Below are 15039 nucleotides of genomic sequence, written 5' to 3'. Positions count from 1 at the left end.
GCGTGATATGATTCCATGTGACGCTAGATTCAAACTCTGAGAGAGAAGCAAGGTGAGTCGGCCGTCTATCCAGCAACGCCACATGGCTTGCATTGCACAGGAAGACGTGCATATATCTCCAGAGTTCATAGTAGGAAAGTAGAATTACAAAGTGGGGCAGTGTCGTGTGAAACTGGGATAAATATTAATTGAAGTGGGAAAGCTGAAAGTGATAATGTTGTGACTATTCACTGTCTTGTATTTTATATTGTAGTGTGGTGTATCTCATGTAATTTGGGTATGTGTGGTTTGCATGGGAGTGTAGCGAGGTAGTTTCAAAAGATTAGTGGGTTATGCTTGTTCCTTCTGTACCGCTCGGTCTGGAGGAAAGTTTCGTGATGATGATTGTGAGAGTCGAAGTGTGAGGTATAATAAAAGATCCACCATCCTATCCAGAAAGTGCACTGTAGCGTTTAATAATTACGAGACCATAATATAGAGATTCACCAATGTAAAGTCATGGCCACTGGGCGGAATTTCTCATGTGTTATTGTTGTAGGTTATAGAATTTGTGTGTTTAGGTTAGAGAATTTATCTGAATAAATAAGATAGTGAAAAGAAAAAGATTGGTGGACTTTTCCATTGAATTGTATGTTGCCATAATGTCCCGAATTTATAATGTGTGTGCCATTCATATTCAGTGCGGTGGCCACGTGTAGACAAAAGCCGTTAAATAAAAAAGGAAAGAAAATGTGGTATTGCCAGTGCGTAGTGCACAGTCAGAGTTCTGTAAATTACTGATAGTCAGATGCGTGTTTCCGTTGCGTATTATTCATACCGGAGGATAATTTGTAACTTAATTGTGAGTACGAGAGTTCATGTTACTCGATAAATAAGAATGAATCCACACGCTTGGCAGACCACTCATCTTGCAGGCCTGACTGCTTGATGCCACAGTATGAGCAAGGCATGTGGGTGCCTCTTACCATAACATCGGCTGAACGGTCGTCGAGAAGACGCTGTTGGTAGTAGCCCCCGGTTCATCTGGGCGGTCAGGTGCTCAACAGTTGCTCGTCTGTTCGCCCCTCCACATCTCTGCAGTCATCGTTCACCCGCTGTCATGTATGTATGGCTTGTGGTATCCTGCAGTTGCCTCGGCGCTGGTTTTGGATAGCGCCACTTTGCTATGTATAGTATACTTCCAACGACGGCGGCACGCGAACAGTTTGCAAACTTAGCCATTTCGGAAATGCTTTCAACCTTGGGACTGGAAGAAGACCCAGGTCATAGCAATCTATGAAAAGGGTAGAAAATCGGGTGCACATAATTACCGGCCAATTTCACTGACATCGATTTGTTGTAGAATCATGGAACATATTTTGTGTTCAGACATAATGACTTTTCTAGACTCTGAGAAGCTCATCTGCAGAAACCGGCACGGTTTTAGGAAACAGCGGTCATGCGAGACACAGCTGGCCCTCTTTGTGCATGATATACAACAGGCTCTAGATACCGGCTCCCAGGCTGATGCCATATTTCTCGACTTTCGAAATGCGTTCGACTCAGTTCCGCACTGTCGCTTGCTACAAAAAGTGCGCACTTACGGTCTATCCAGTGACCTATCCGGTTGGATAGAAAGTTTTCTAACAGACAGGGAGCAGTATGTCGTCCTGAACGGGGTAACTCCAACAGAAACAAGAGTAATTTTAGGTGTGCCCCAGGGCAGCGTAATAGGTCCTCTGCTTTTTACGATTTACATAAATTATCTGGTTGATGGTATTGACAGCGGCCTTAGACTGTTTGCCGATGATGCTGTAGTCTACAGGAAAGTAGTATCACACGAAAGTTGTGAACAAATCAATGAGGATTTGCAGAAAATAAGTGCGTGGTGTAATGACTGGCAGTTATCCCTCACTATTAGTAAGTGTAACCTACTGCGTATAACAAGGCGAATATCCCCAATAATGTATGAGTACAAAATAAAAGATCAGTCTTTGGAAGCGGTAACATCAGTCAAGTATCTGGGTGTGACTATTCGAAATGATCTCAAATGGAATGATGAGATTACACAAGTAACGGGTAAGGCGAACTCTGGATTGCGGCTTATTGGTAGAATCCTGAAGCGATGCAGTCCTTCAACAAAGGAAATAGCTTACAATACGTTAGATCGTCCAGTCTTAGAGTATTGTTCGTCTGTATGGGACCCTTACCAGTTGCGTCTGATTCAAGAAATTGAGAAGGTCCAAAGAAGAGCGGCAAGATTTGTCACTGGTACATTTAGCCATCGCGAGAGCGTTACAAATCTCTTAGAAAGTTTGAAGTGGGACACACTTTCAGATAGACGACGCGCTAAACAGAAGGGGCTGCTCACTAAATTCCGAAATCCAATCTTCACCGAGGATGTAGAGCATATATTATTACCACCAACTTTCAAATCGAGTAATGATCATCATTCAAAGATAAGGGAAATACGAGCTCGTACTGAGGTGTTCAGACAGTCGTTTTTCCCTCGTATGATCCGCGAGTGGAACCGATGGGGGGGAAATATGACTTTGGCGCGAATTGTGCCCTCCGCCACACACCGCTTGGTGGCTAGCGGAGTATATGTAGATGTAGAAAACCAGCGATAGTGCCCTTTTGGACGTCAGATAAATCGCTTCATTTCCGCATTAAGACGACTGCACTGTTGCCCGCGTCACCTGGACATGCTTTATACACCCTCCACTGTTAGTGCTGCAACCAGCTGTCTTTGAGTGGTTATTGCACGTTGAGCAGTTTTTATCAAGTAGACTACGTGACAGATAGTGTGCGTATTTCACAGTTCATTGTTTATATTTCATTGGCATTACATTTCTTATAAGTGCCCTGAATAAAATCCTTGAAGTGCTCCGCATGTGCCACGGAATACATCGATAAACTGTCTAACGTACAGCAGCTATCGACATCCGAAAGAACCTCTGAGGCAAATGTCTCCGGCTAGTAATAACCAGAGAGTAAGTGATAGTCTTTCTTCAGGTTATGTTAGTCGTCGGTAATTAGTGTTCTGTTTTTAAATCTCCTCCTCAACTGTCATGGTAAGCAATCGAAAAACTTCAACCGACGCATGTGCAGTTTTACAATAATGCTAAGGAAAGCGGGAATTGAAATTCTGTGTTAAGTGCACTACCTCCACGCACTTCACAATTACATACAAATTGAGAAACCTAAATTAATCCTTTCCTAAGCCCTTTTACTAATTGCGTCAAGAGCAGCGTATTCTCCAGGCAAAATAATCATCTTTGAAAATCAAACTTTTGTATCGTGGCTGTAACTACACAGGGTCATTCCGTAAGAGCGTACAAACATTTAACAGGACATGAAGGATGCTCCCCTAAACAATTAGAGATGGGGGAACGAGAGGCCTGAGAAGCCAGCTTAAGGAGGTAATAGGAATAAAATCACATTACTGTATACTTTTTTATTTACATTAGTTACAGTAACTGCAAGTACCATCATTGACTCAATGAACGTACCATTTCCACTGTGTTTTATAAAATGTGCTGATACTGATGGTCATCAATCTCAATGCAAGCATGACATCGGCGAACAAAATTCTGACACACCGTGAAAGATATCCCTGGTGTGTTTCGAATCACGTCATAGGCAGCTACAATTGTGGCAACTAATTCCATCTCCTCATCCACTGGGGTCTCATACACAAGTGACGTTAGACACTCCCATAGGAATTAATCAAGATGATTCAGGTCAGGTGACCTCACAGGCCTCCCCGTCTAATCCAGCGACCAGGAAATACCGTACCGATACTGCTACATCGTATTGTACTGCACGTCTCTGAATAACACTAAGTAGTGAATGAATGTGTGTGTCGATGATTCATAGCACGTTCTGTAATGGGACAATCTAAATACAACAGAGCTACCGCATGGACAAATAAAGTAAATAAACCCTGCATCATGACTTTCTAATAATCAGACAGGTCCTCCTTGTTTCCTTGCTGGAAATAAAGAACCCACATGAAAATAAGCAGCACAGCACGTGTAAACTTGTACTCATGTTAGTTGTAAATAAGCTGGAAAACGGTAATGTTAGACAACGCGGTAGGCAAGCTTACTTTCATATCTCCGTAAGCTGGCATCTCCTACCCCAGGTTCCCTACCTCCAGGTTCCCGTAGAGCATTCTTTACGCCTTGTTACATTTTTGCACGCTCTTACGGAAACACCGCATATAAAGTTGTACCCTCTGTTTCAATTACACTGGTCAACAATGAAAATTTTTCGAGAATGCCAATTGGTGTCTCTTACACATTTTGGCCATGTGCTGATCGAAATGAGCCACCTTGCAATAAATGGGCCTTAACGATCTAGACTGTTTTAGAACTAATTTCAAAATACTCGATCGCGTTCTTCAATGGCCAGCCTAACGATATCCTTTGCAAATCGACCAGTCTTCGCGTGCCAGGAGGAACCGAAAAGAAAAAGTTTGGAGGCTCTGTTTACTGGAATCATAGAGGATCATTTCTAGAAGCGTATAGGAATTTTCTAACAAATAAGAAGTCTAACCTCCACCTTCCAGGGGAGAGGGGGGAGAATGTGCTGTCAGTTGCCTCTTCCTCATTTGTGGACACCGCGAGCACATCTCAGTATTAACAACTTACTGTCAGATTCATTGTTTGGCCTCAGGGAGCGAAAATCAAAAGCAAAAATGGAATTCTTAATTTTGTGTATGAGGTATTGGCGGGGCTAATGTTGGTAGTTTAGACTGTAGCGGCGGTAGCAATTGATATGCCTACAAGCTCCTGCGACTTCTCCTGGCGCGGGGGTACTGAAAAGCAGGCGTCCATTGGTCAATAGAAAGCAGCAGCGGAACACGTCATCTGCGCCAGGGAAACACGTCCCGGTTTTTCCTTTTTAATGAAGCGAAAATTGTGGTTGGGCGTTATTCTTTTTAAGCACTTTTAGATTTTCCAAACCGACCGCAAGCGATGTTTGTATCACAAAGTAGTTTAAAGAAATAATGACTCAGTGTGGTACAGTATTAATTTCCTCATGAAAATGCAGTGAAATACGCTGAATACCAAGAACAGGTTAACAGGAAATAATATTGCGGTCACGACAAAATACTATGTATTTTCGTACAGCTTATTTTATTTTAATGTGATACAAAAATTTTGTGACGCAAGATTTCGCTTCTCGGGCAACCAAACGTACTATTTCCTTACTGCAGCAGCGGTGTCAGCCAGTTTAATTGGCTTCTTTTCGTTAGACTGAACTATGTAATCAGGTATTGCCACGTTATTTTTTATCCTTGGGTACTGCCATTATCAAAATAGTTTAGTTAGTTTTAGAATTCGGTGATGTGTGTCTCGAAGGCGGTGAGCTGCATAACAATTTTTTTTTTTTTTTTTTGTCAAACAGTTACGTATGGCAGAGAAATTGGGGAAGAAACAAACGGCTATTTCGCTTAAAATAAAATGGTGCTATTTAAGGCAGTTGACGAAAAATGGGCCGGCCGGTGAGGCCGTGCGGTTCTAGGCACTTCAGTCTGAAACCGCGCGACTGCTACGGTCGCAGGTTCGAATCCTGCCTCGGGCATGGATGTGTGTGATGTCCTTAGGTTAGTTAGGTTTAAGTAGTTCTAAGTTCTAGATGACTGATGACCTCAGATGTCTATGTCTAAGTCCCATAGTGCTCAGAGCCATTTGAACGAAAAATGGAGGTCAATGCATCCCAGTGTGTGAACTAGGGAGAAGGCAAGTGAGGACAACTAAACATGACGTAGATACTGCATTGTTTGTTTGGCTCAGGGACGCTAGATCTCAGAAAGTTCGCACATCAGGACCTGTATTGCTGGAAGGAGGTGACGCACTTACAAAACGAACGGATACGGAATATTCTGCAAATACAGGTTGGTTGGAACGTTTCAGTAAAAGAAATGACGTGATTTAAAGAAAATTTTTGTGGGGAAATTAGCCTGGTTTTACCTATTATGACTACAGATTGGTTGCAGTCTAAGTTTTCTTCAGTGCTTGAACGATGTGACCCACGGAGCTGGCTGTTTCACCACTGACTGCTCGATAAAATTTATCGCCCAAGGGATAATCATATTAGATGGGAAAATCTCTGCAGAAAGAATTACGATACTGGTAGGATTCAGTTTGTCATTGGGAAAAACTATGTTCACCAATTGAATTTTCAGTCTGGTTAAGGACTTTTTTGCGAGAAAAGCATAAAGTCTCAGTTACTGTTGATAACTGTCAGGCACTAAATAAAAGTTTATATTTTTGCATCTGACCACTAAGGCCACTTCCAGAAGAACTGGCCTTAGTGTCCTTCTGCCTATACACCTGTAAGAAAATGTACTGCCGCGCGTCTGTTGAATTGTAACGAAAGTGCACTGAAGATGGTTATTTACAGCCGAAATCTAGATTTAAACAAGCATAATAAAAACTAATGGCGTTGCGACTGAGAGCTGTTTACCTCACCTTCATTACAATCTACGGTCGCTGTGCACAACGGTTCCTGATGGAATCAAGGTTGGTTGATCGAACAGTTGTTGAGAGTAGTCGCACGCAGCCTGGCGTGAAGCCGCATCTCTGGAGAGGTCGCAGACTGCGCTGACCGTGCTAGTGGTGCCAGAGATTTTTGTGTTAATCGAGGATTTTTGGTAATTTGCGTTTCTGCTGCGCGTAGTTGTTGCTCGCTTGCGCACTGAAGGGATTTTGTCAAGTTTGTGTATGCATACATTGAAGTAATATTAGTATCTTCATTGTGACCAAATACGTGATTATTGATTAAAGACACTGTGGAATAATTAAAGTTTTTGCTAATCAAACTGTCCAAAGAAGAGAAAGGACTGAGTAAAGTTTGGCAGTGCGTGAATCGTCAGTTTTCAGAATATAGTAAATTAAAAGTTTTTATTGCTTCCTTTCATTTCTTGACAGCGCTCAAGACTTGTTGACTAAACCCCTCTTTATCATTCAATTTCTATAGAAAAATAAAAAGAAAGGGGAATAATAGCATCAGCAGCTGTGACAAAGCGTTGCACTTTGCATGGATCGTAATATTTCATTTTAATTGTTTCAGCATTTTGCTGGATGTAGAATATTCATACGGTTTCAGTGGCAAGACGAGGTAAGTCGTCTGTTGCGTGCAGGAGCATTGCAGTATAATTGTTAGGAGATGTTAGAGAATATTTTATGAAATCGCAGTCAGTTACAAGAGAATTCATTTTTCATGATTTATAGGAAGAGTAATTAATTTCTACTTTTTTTTTTTTTTTGTTCTCTGTGCGAACTGACATGTCCTATAGGAAGAAGTTCCAAAAAATGTTTGAATTCTGACACGTCGGAATAAGAGTTTTCATAATACAAGTTGAATGGCCACAAATCAGATTTATGATAATGACGATAAAGTTTCGCTATACAGCCAACAATTTTTAGAGAAAAAGTGTAGATAACAATAACATTGTCAGAGATATAGCTTTACACATTTTCGTACGTCTGTTGCCGTAATAATAATTTTTGATAATAAAACTTTCACCAGGCTAATAATAATAATTTTTTATGGTCAAAACTTTCACCTTTGCTGCTGCATTTGCAAAATTTTATGCAATAGTGGTTGCTAGTAGTTGTCGCACGGCATTTTTGTTGCTTGAGCGTTGCTCCGCATTAATTGTGCATTAAATCTTATGAAACTTAACTGATAAGGTCATTAGTCCTTCCGCATTAATTCAAAATACTTAAATTTCAGCAGTTTCCTAGTTCAGAATTTGTTTGTTTATTCCGTAACAGTGAGGTTAACAGTTTCCTGTTACGATATTTGTGTTTTTTGTGTCTTTTTTTTAATTGGTACAACGGTAATGAAAACTAGACCACTGGCAGGAATGGAAAAGACTGCAGAAATAGCTCCGAAAGAAGTTTCGGAGAATTTGAGACATAGTGTAGAAAATGCTTCTCTGGATGATGAAATCAGGGAACTTTCGAACAATACTGTGAATAATCAGAGTGCAGGCTGTTATTTGCCAATCGTGCCTAACGAACTGCAGGGAACTACCCGCATTTCAGTACGGCAAAATACCGTGACACAATCGGGTTTTTGTTATGAGAGATTCAGGTATGGCTTCTACTTCTATAGAGTAAAGCAATATTGTCTTCACCTCTTTCGTTAGTAATGTTACACAATTAACACTAGCTCAACTTGATGAGATTAGAAAATCCAAGTAATAAAATTAGAGAATTTTATAACGAGATTAAAAAATCTAACGAGCGATCAAACGTTCTAGTAACAAACAAGAAGAGAACTTTCAGTGGACCACAGTTGCAAAACGACTCGGGGAATTACCAGAGACAGAGGTGCAAACGAACAAAGAATGAGGTAAAATGTCTGACGATATTCAGCCGGTTCCGTTCGCTGATACCGAAGAATCTCAGTCCCTGCAACGTTTTAAAGAAAGTCAGATGACAGTTAATCAACAAAATAAACGTGACGTGAGAAAGGTAAAGAACAGCTTGCTAGAATCGAAGAACTGTGCCAAAAGGTAAAAACCACGTACGGTTACGCATAGAAAGCCACTAGTTCCGATCATTTCTGTAAAACTAAGAGAATTGGCTGCTGCTCACATTTCTGTCCAGTTACGAGATCTAAACATGGTCATTCATTTGTTTTTACAGCTGTTGAGTTTGCCTCTAAATTTGTGTCGTTCAAATCTCTACGGAAAGCAACTGCAAAATTTGTTTCTCTAGTATTTGTAAAGAATTTTCTGAAAGAAGTATGGCATGTTGACAAAGTAATTTCTGATAATGGCCCACAATTTAGTTCTAACACACGGCTACAAACTTTGATACGTAGTTAAATTAAAACAATATTTATTTCACGTTTTATGCCATCCTGTAACCATTCTGGACGCATTATAAAAGAAGTAGGCAAACTTTGCATATTGTATTGCTATCGTCAACACAAAAACTGGGTTTTGCACTTTTTGATTTTCAAAATATAATTGACTACCAAATGATTTGCCTCCACTTCTTGCATTAAAGAATAAACCACCGCCAGATCGTATAAAACAATTAATTGCCTTCCCTATACAACGAAGTTTAAGACACAGTGAAGTAATTAATTCCGCATTGGAAAATATCAAGAAAGCCGCAGAGAAAAAGAAGAAGGACCCACGAGTAAACATCAAGAACTTACAGGTAAGTCAGAAAGTGTTGCTCAAATCGCATCGTTTATCTCATAACGGAGAGTCTTTGTCTTTTCTTGGTGTACGAAGGTCCTTTACGCATACACCGAATCGCACATGCAAATACTGTGGAACTTGAAACCGTACACACACATAAATCACTAGATTCTCCATCATGTATCAAAGAACACAAAGAATAACACCCTAGGCAGTTTACTGTTTTTTAGTAAACACATGCAGCGGCAAGCATATCAACCCCAGCTGTTGAGTGCATTTTCTTACTTTAGCTTTCAGTACTGCTTCACACTTTTCAAATAAACTGTGTATATGTTAATATATTTTTAATTGGCAATATATTTGGTAGGAAGTATTAGTAAATAGTGAGTATATACGATATGTATTGTCTGAAGAAAAAGTACTTTAACTTGCTAAGCATAGTGTGACAAGGTATTAGAACAGTTGAAGCAGAACATTTTTTTTTTTTTGCATCTATGTTTGCTCTAGACAATTTGGAATGGTAAGGCATGTGAGAACAATTTGAGTTCAGTTGGTATACTTCTGAGTTTACTGGTGAAGAATATGAAAAGTAATACTGTTTATCATACTTCTTGAGTTTGGAACTTTTCTTTTGAGATCTTGCTATGGCAGAGCAAACTTGGTTTTATGGTTCTAAGAAAATAATTTTTTCTGCAGGAAGGTAGTTTGCAAATATCATGAAGTTTCTTGTTACTTGTGGTAACTTGTGTAGTGGGTTTTGCTTTGCCTTTACCAGAGAGAATACTGCGTTATTTTTTGAAGAAAGTGCATAAAATGACATTTTCCTAGATACATATTTTGTGAAGTAGGTTAAGAGTTGTAGAGGTATAATTGCTGACTTTATTTTGAATGAGTGTGTGAGTGGTTCTGAATTGAGGAAGATATTTATGATAAGCAGTAATTTAACGAGGAACATTTCTGACTGATGCTTGTTCTGCTGTTTCGGAAACATTTTAAAGAGTGGTAATTTCAGAGTTGTAGGCATACATGTTGAATCTATGGAATATTGTGGGATATGGAGATGGAATGTGATGAGGCATTTTGCTTAAGGACTGCCATGTGAGGCTTATGATGTTATTATGGTTTATTATGGTACAACAATGGTATATTATGGTGCAATTATGGTATATTATGTGAAGTTGATTATGATTCATTGAATATTATGCTGAAGGTTAATGAAATATGTTGTTGCATTTTTTGCAGTTATTTGTGGAACAAGACAAAGTAAGAAATGTACACTCTTTAAACGAAGCAACCCACAGCTGTACTAGATACATGGAGATTCAGTTTGGGCTCACTTTGTTAGAAAGTAGAGTCACAGTGATATTTTCAAGAGAGATTTATTTTGTAGTGAAGAGATTTTTGAGAGGAATGTGCTATTGAAGTTTTGTTGTTATTGACGAGTCGTATTATGACATGTAAGAGCTATCGATTATGGAATGAACACGAATTACAGTTTGAGATAAAAATCACACCTGCTGTACACATAGTAAAGTCTACAACACGAAAATTTCACCTATATGAAACAGCAACGCTTGCAAAGGCACATTTTCTGATCACCTGTTCGAAGACGAGACTGCATATGTGGATGAATCTGTCGAGAAATGAGTATTAATGGTTTTACAAAGATCTGTACATGTGAGACGAATTTTCTAGCTTTGCCAAGTTGTGGAATGAAATTTGTCTCAGTGAAAAATTTTGTTTCTCTGCTTATTTCTGTTTACACTTACTAAAGTTCATTTTTTGTGCAGACATGATCATAATTGAATTTCTCTCTATTGCAGAAGTAATAAAAATGCAGAACTGTATGTATTCATATGAACTAAACAATATTTTCAGCTCAGAGTGTAATGCACATAGTGAGTGAGTTACATTCTAATAACTGGAATGTTGCACCAATCTGTTATGGAGAACAAGACATTCCAGAAGTACCTGGTAGTGTTAAAAACACTGATCCATGACTTGTATATAAATATGTTATGCATTTTGACAATTTTCTTTTCAGCTTGTAGTACTTTTACAACTTGCTGCAAGTTGATCTGCCACATTTCTCATGCATGTTGTAAATAATTCTGTTCAGATTGTCTACTAAGTCGTTTACATAGATTAAAGATAGCAGTGGCCACTTAACACTCCTTTTCACTAGATAACCTCCCGGCAAATATACTACGAACTGCGACCTTTCTGATAGGGAATCGCGAAACAGGTGTACAACTGAAACAGTACTCCATACATAACAGAATGCCACTCAAAGTTCCATTGTGGATCAACACTACGCAAGTATCTGTTAATTCTGACGCAGTTTCAGCGGCAAACGACGCATGGGAAATCGGGATGTTAGCCCAGCTTTCAGTAATATTTGCGACTATTTATGGTGACTCGCTGCCAGTGGCCTCTGCCTGGATTTCAGTGTGGCCTCTGCCTGGATTTCAGAAGCCGTCATCCACGTACACGACGAGCCAGACGGAGAATCCTACAAGTGGAGTCTTTCTGTAAGGAGCCTTGCCAACACTTCTTGCCTTTTCTTGTCCCCAGTCCATCTCAGCACCGCTCCTTCTGCCGTCACTGCGCTACAGCGATGGGCGACAGCCGGAATTTTCCCAAGAGGGAGAAAAGTTCTGAAAGGGACCGTTTTCATGTAACTAATTCGATGAGCTCGGCTACCTGTCCTACGTTAGGTACCAAAATTTATTATACCTTAAGCGAACGAGAGTCATCCAATTAATATGTTTAAGATAGACCCTTTCATGTCGAAACGGTATGCAACGTAGGCATGCATGTTTTGTGTTATGAACATGGCTGCTACTTTTCTTCTTCAGCTATTTAAAATTGCATCCCCATATACGATTAAATCCAGTGTATCCGATGAGTTATGAAAAAAAAACTAGAAAATATTCACAACAAAATTATTTATAGACCCATAATGCGGAATGACACGAAAATTAAACAACTGAAACAGAAAAAATCGGAACGAATGAGAAATGCCTGTTGGATCTCAGTTAAAAATGGCAAACATAAATACTCCTCGAAGAGGAGGATCAGGCTGTAAATTATGAACAAAGGTTTATTAGTGCTGGTATCAACTATAACACTTTCTTTAATTACAAAATCCCTTTTTCGGCTTGGTTAACTGAAGTATAACTTAGGGCTAAAAATTGACTAGACGAACGAGAGAAATCTTCCAAAACCACCCTCAAATTGGCCACAAGAACCGACATTTAACGGCCTGCGGCTGAACCAATTTAAGCCTCGTCTCTCCAGTTTGTCATATACGTTCTTGTGTAGCCGTAACAATTAGACAGCTGAATTTCTAGTTCCACGATCCTGCACATGGCACTGTATTACGCCCCGTAGAGTTGAGAATGTTGCATTTACTGGAGAGGACACCTTCTCAACTGAAAAACTTCACGCTTTTTCCCTCTTCTAGAGCAAATAATAGGATTTTCTTTTTCGACTGAAGCATTTGGACTAACAGGTTAAGTGCAGATGGCAGTGTTGTTCGGAGTCTACTACAATAGCTCTGCCGTGTAAAAACTGAACGTAGATTTTGCAAGCCATGAATGGGTCCGAAAGAACAGGCATCACATCCATGTAATGTATGTAGTTCTGGCAACACCGGCCATGACCTTCTTCTTCTGTGCGGATGCACACATATTCCCCGAACTCTTACGGGATTTGGTAAGAATGTCATCCACGAGTAATGAGTGTGTTGGGGTGGGACACTACAAATGTAGTGTGTGGACATACAAGGTGAGAATGTCAGTCTCGCGGGAGGCGTGCGCGAGTTAGTCCCTGCAGTCGCGCTATCCTCTGTGTCCTCGGTGGCACAGACGGTTCAGTCCCGCATCCAGCCATCCTGATTTAGGTTTTCCGTGATTTCCCTAACTATTTAAAGGAGCAACTTTAGTGCGACCTTCCTCTTTGAAATAATTTTCGAAAAAGACGTTTAATATTTCGATCTTTCTTGTCTCATTCTCTGTTTCAGTACGATTACGGTCACAGAGTGCCTGTACGGATGGCTTCGATCCGTTTACTGTAAGGCCAGAGTTTTTTATGATTTTCTGTCAAGTCTGTAGATACATAACTGGCCATTAAAATTGCTACACCACTAAGATGACGTGCTACACTCGAAATTTAACTGACAGGAAGATGATGTTGTGATACGCAAATGATTAGCTTTTCAGAGCATTCACACAAGGTTAGCGCCGGTGGCGACACCTGAAACGTGCCGACATGAGGAAAGTTTCCAATCGATTTCTCATACACATACAGCAGTTGACCGGCGTCGCCTGGTGAAACATAGTTGTGATGCCTCGTGTAACGAGGAGAAATGCATACCATCACGTTTTTGACTTTGATAAAGGTCGGATTGTAGCCTATCGCGATTGCGGTTTATCGTATCGCGACATTGCTGCTCGCGTTGGTCGAGATTCAATGACTGTTAGCAGAATATGGAATCGGTGGGTTCAGGAGGGTAATACGGAACGCCGTGCTGGATCCCAACGGCCTCGTATCACTAGCAGTCGAGATGACAGGCATCTTATCCGCATGGCTGTACGGGTCGTGCAACCACGTCTCGATCCCTGAGTCAACAGATGGGGACGTTTACAAGACAACAACCGTCTGCACGAACAATTCGACGATGTTTGCAGCAGCATGGACTATCAGCTCGTTGACGCTGCATCACAGACAGGAGCGCCTGCGATGGTGTACTCAACGACGCACCTGGGTGCATGAATGGCAAAACGTTATTTTTTCGGATGAATCCAGGTTCTGTTTACAGCATCATGACGGTCGCATCGGTGTTTGGCGACATAGCGGTGAACGCACATTGGAAGCGTGTATTCGTCTTCGCCATACTGGCGTATCACCCAGCATGATGGTATGGGATGCCATTGGTTACACGTCTCGGTGACCTCTTGTTCGCACTGACGACACTTTGAACAGTGGACGTTAAATTTCAGATGTGTTACGACCCGTGGCTCTACCCTTCATTCGATCCCAGCGAAACCCTACATTTCAGCAGGATAATGCACGACCGCATGTTGCAGGCCCTATACGGGCCTTTCTGGATACAGAAAATGTTGGACTGCTGCCCTCGCCAGCACATTCTCCAGATCTCTCACCAATTGAAAAGGTCTGGTCAATGGTGGCCGAGCAACTGGCTCGTCACAATACGCCTCTCACTACTCTTGATGAACTGTGGTATGGTGTTGAAGCTGCATGGGCAGATGTACCTGTACACGCCATCCAAGCTGTGTTTGACTCAATGCTCATGCGTATCAAGGCCGTTATTACGGCCAGAGGTGGTTGTTCTGGGTACTGATATCTCAGGATCTGTACACCCAAATTGCGTGAAAATGTAATCACATGTCAGTTGTAGTATAATATATTTGTCCCATGAATACCCATGTATCATCTGCATTTCTTCTTGGTGTAGCAATTTTAATGGCCAGTAGTGTAGTTAGTAGGGTAGCGGTCAGTCTGTGTGTGACAGTCTCCATTTCCGTCAGGGCAGCAGCATGTGTGAGAGACGTAAGTCTGGCATCAAGCCCGCGTGCAGCTGTCCGGATGGAGGTTTGCGATGCGAGGACAGGACAAGCGGCGAGGTCGCAGCGGCCAGTGACGCAAGGAGGGGCTGGATCCAGCAGCGGCAGCGGCAGCGGCGAGGCGTTGCTCCCGCGGCCTCCAAAGCTGCAGGCACCGTTACCGGGCCTCACGCTGCGTCCGTCAACAGAGCTCCCGTCTGCCAGGGGCAACGCTGGGGGGTCAGTCATAAAGTAAGTGTCACTCACGGAAAGAGGACATTCTTTTGGAAAACTCATGTATCGGGTGATCAAAAAGTC

Source organism: Schistocerca cancellata, chromosome 1, assembly GCF_023864275.1.
Source record: "Schistocerca cancellata isolate TAMUIC-IGC-003103 chromosome 1, iqSchCanc2.1, whole genome shotgun sequence".
NCBI lineage: Eukaryota > Metazoa > Arthropoda > Insecta > Orthoptera > Acrididae > Schistocerca > Schistocerca cancellata.
Note: the sequence above shows the minus strand (reverse complement) of the source record.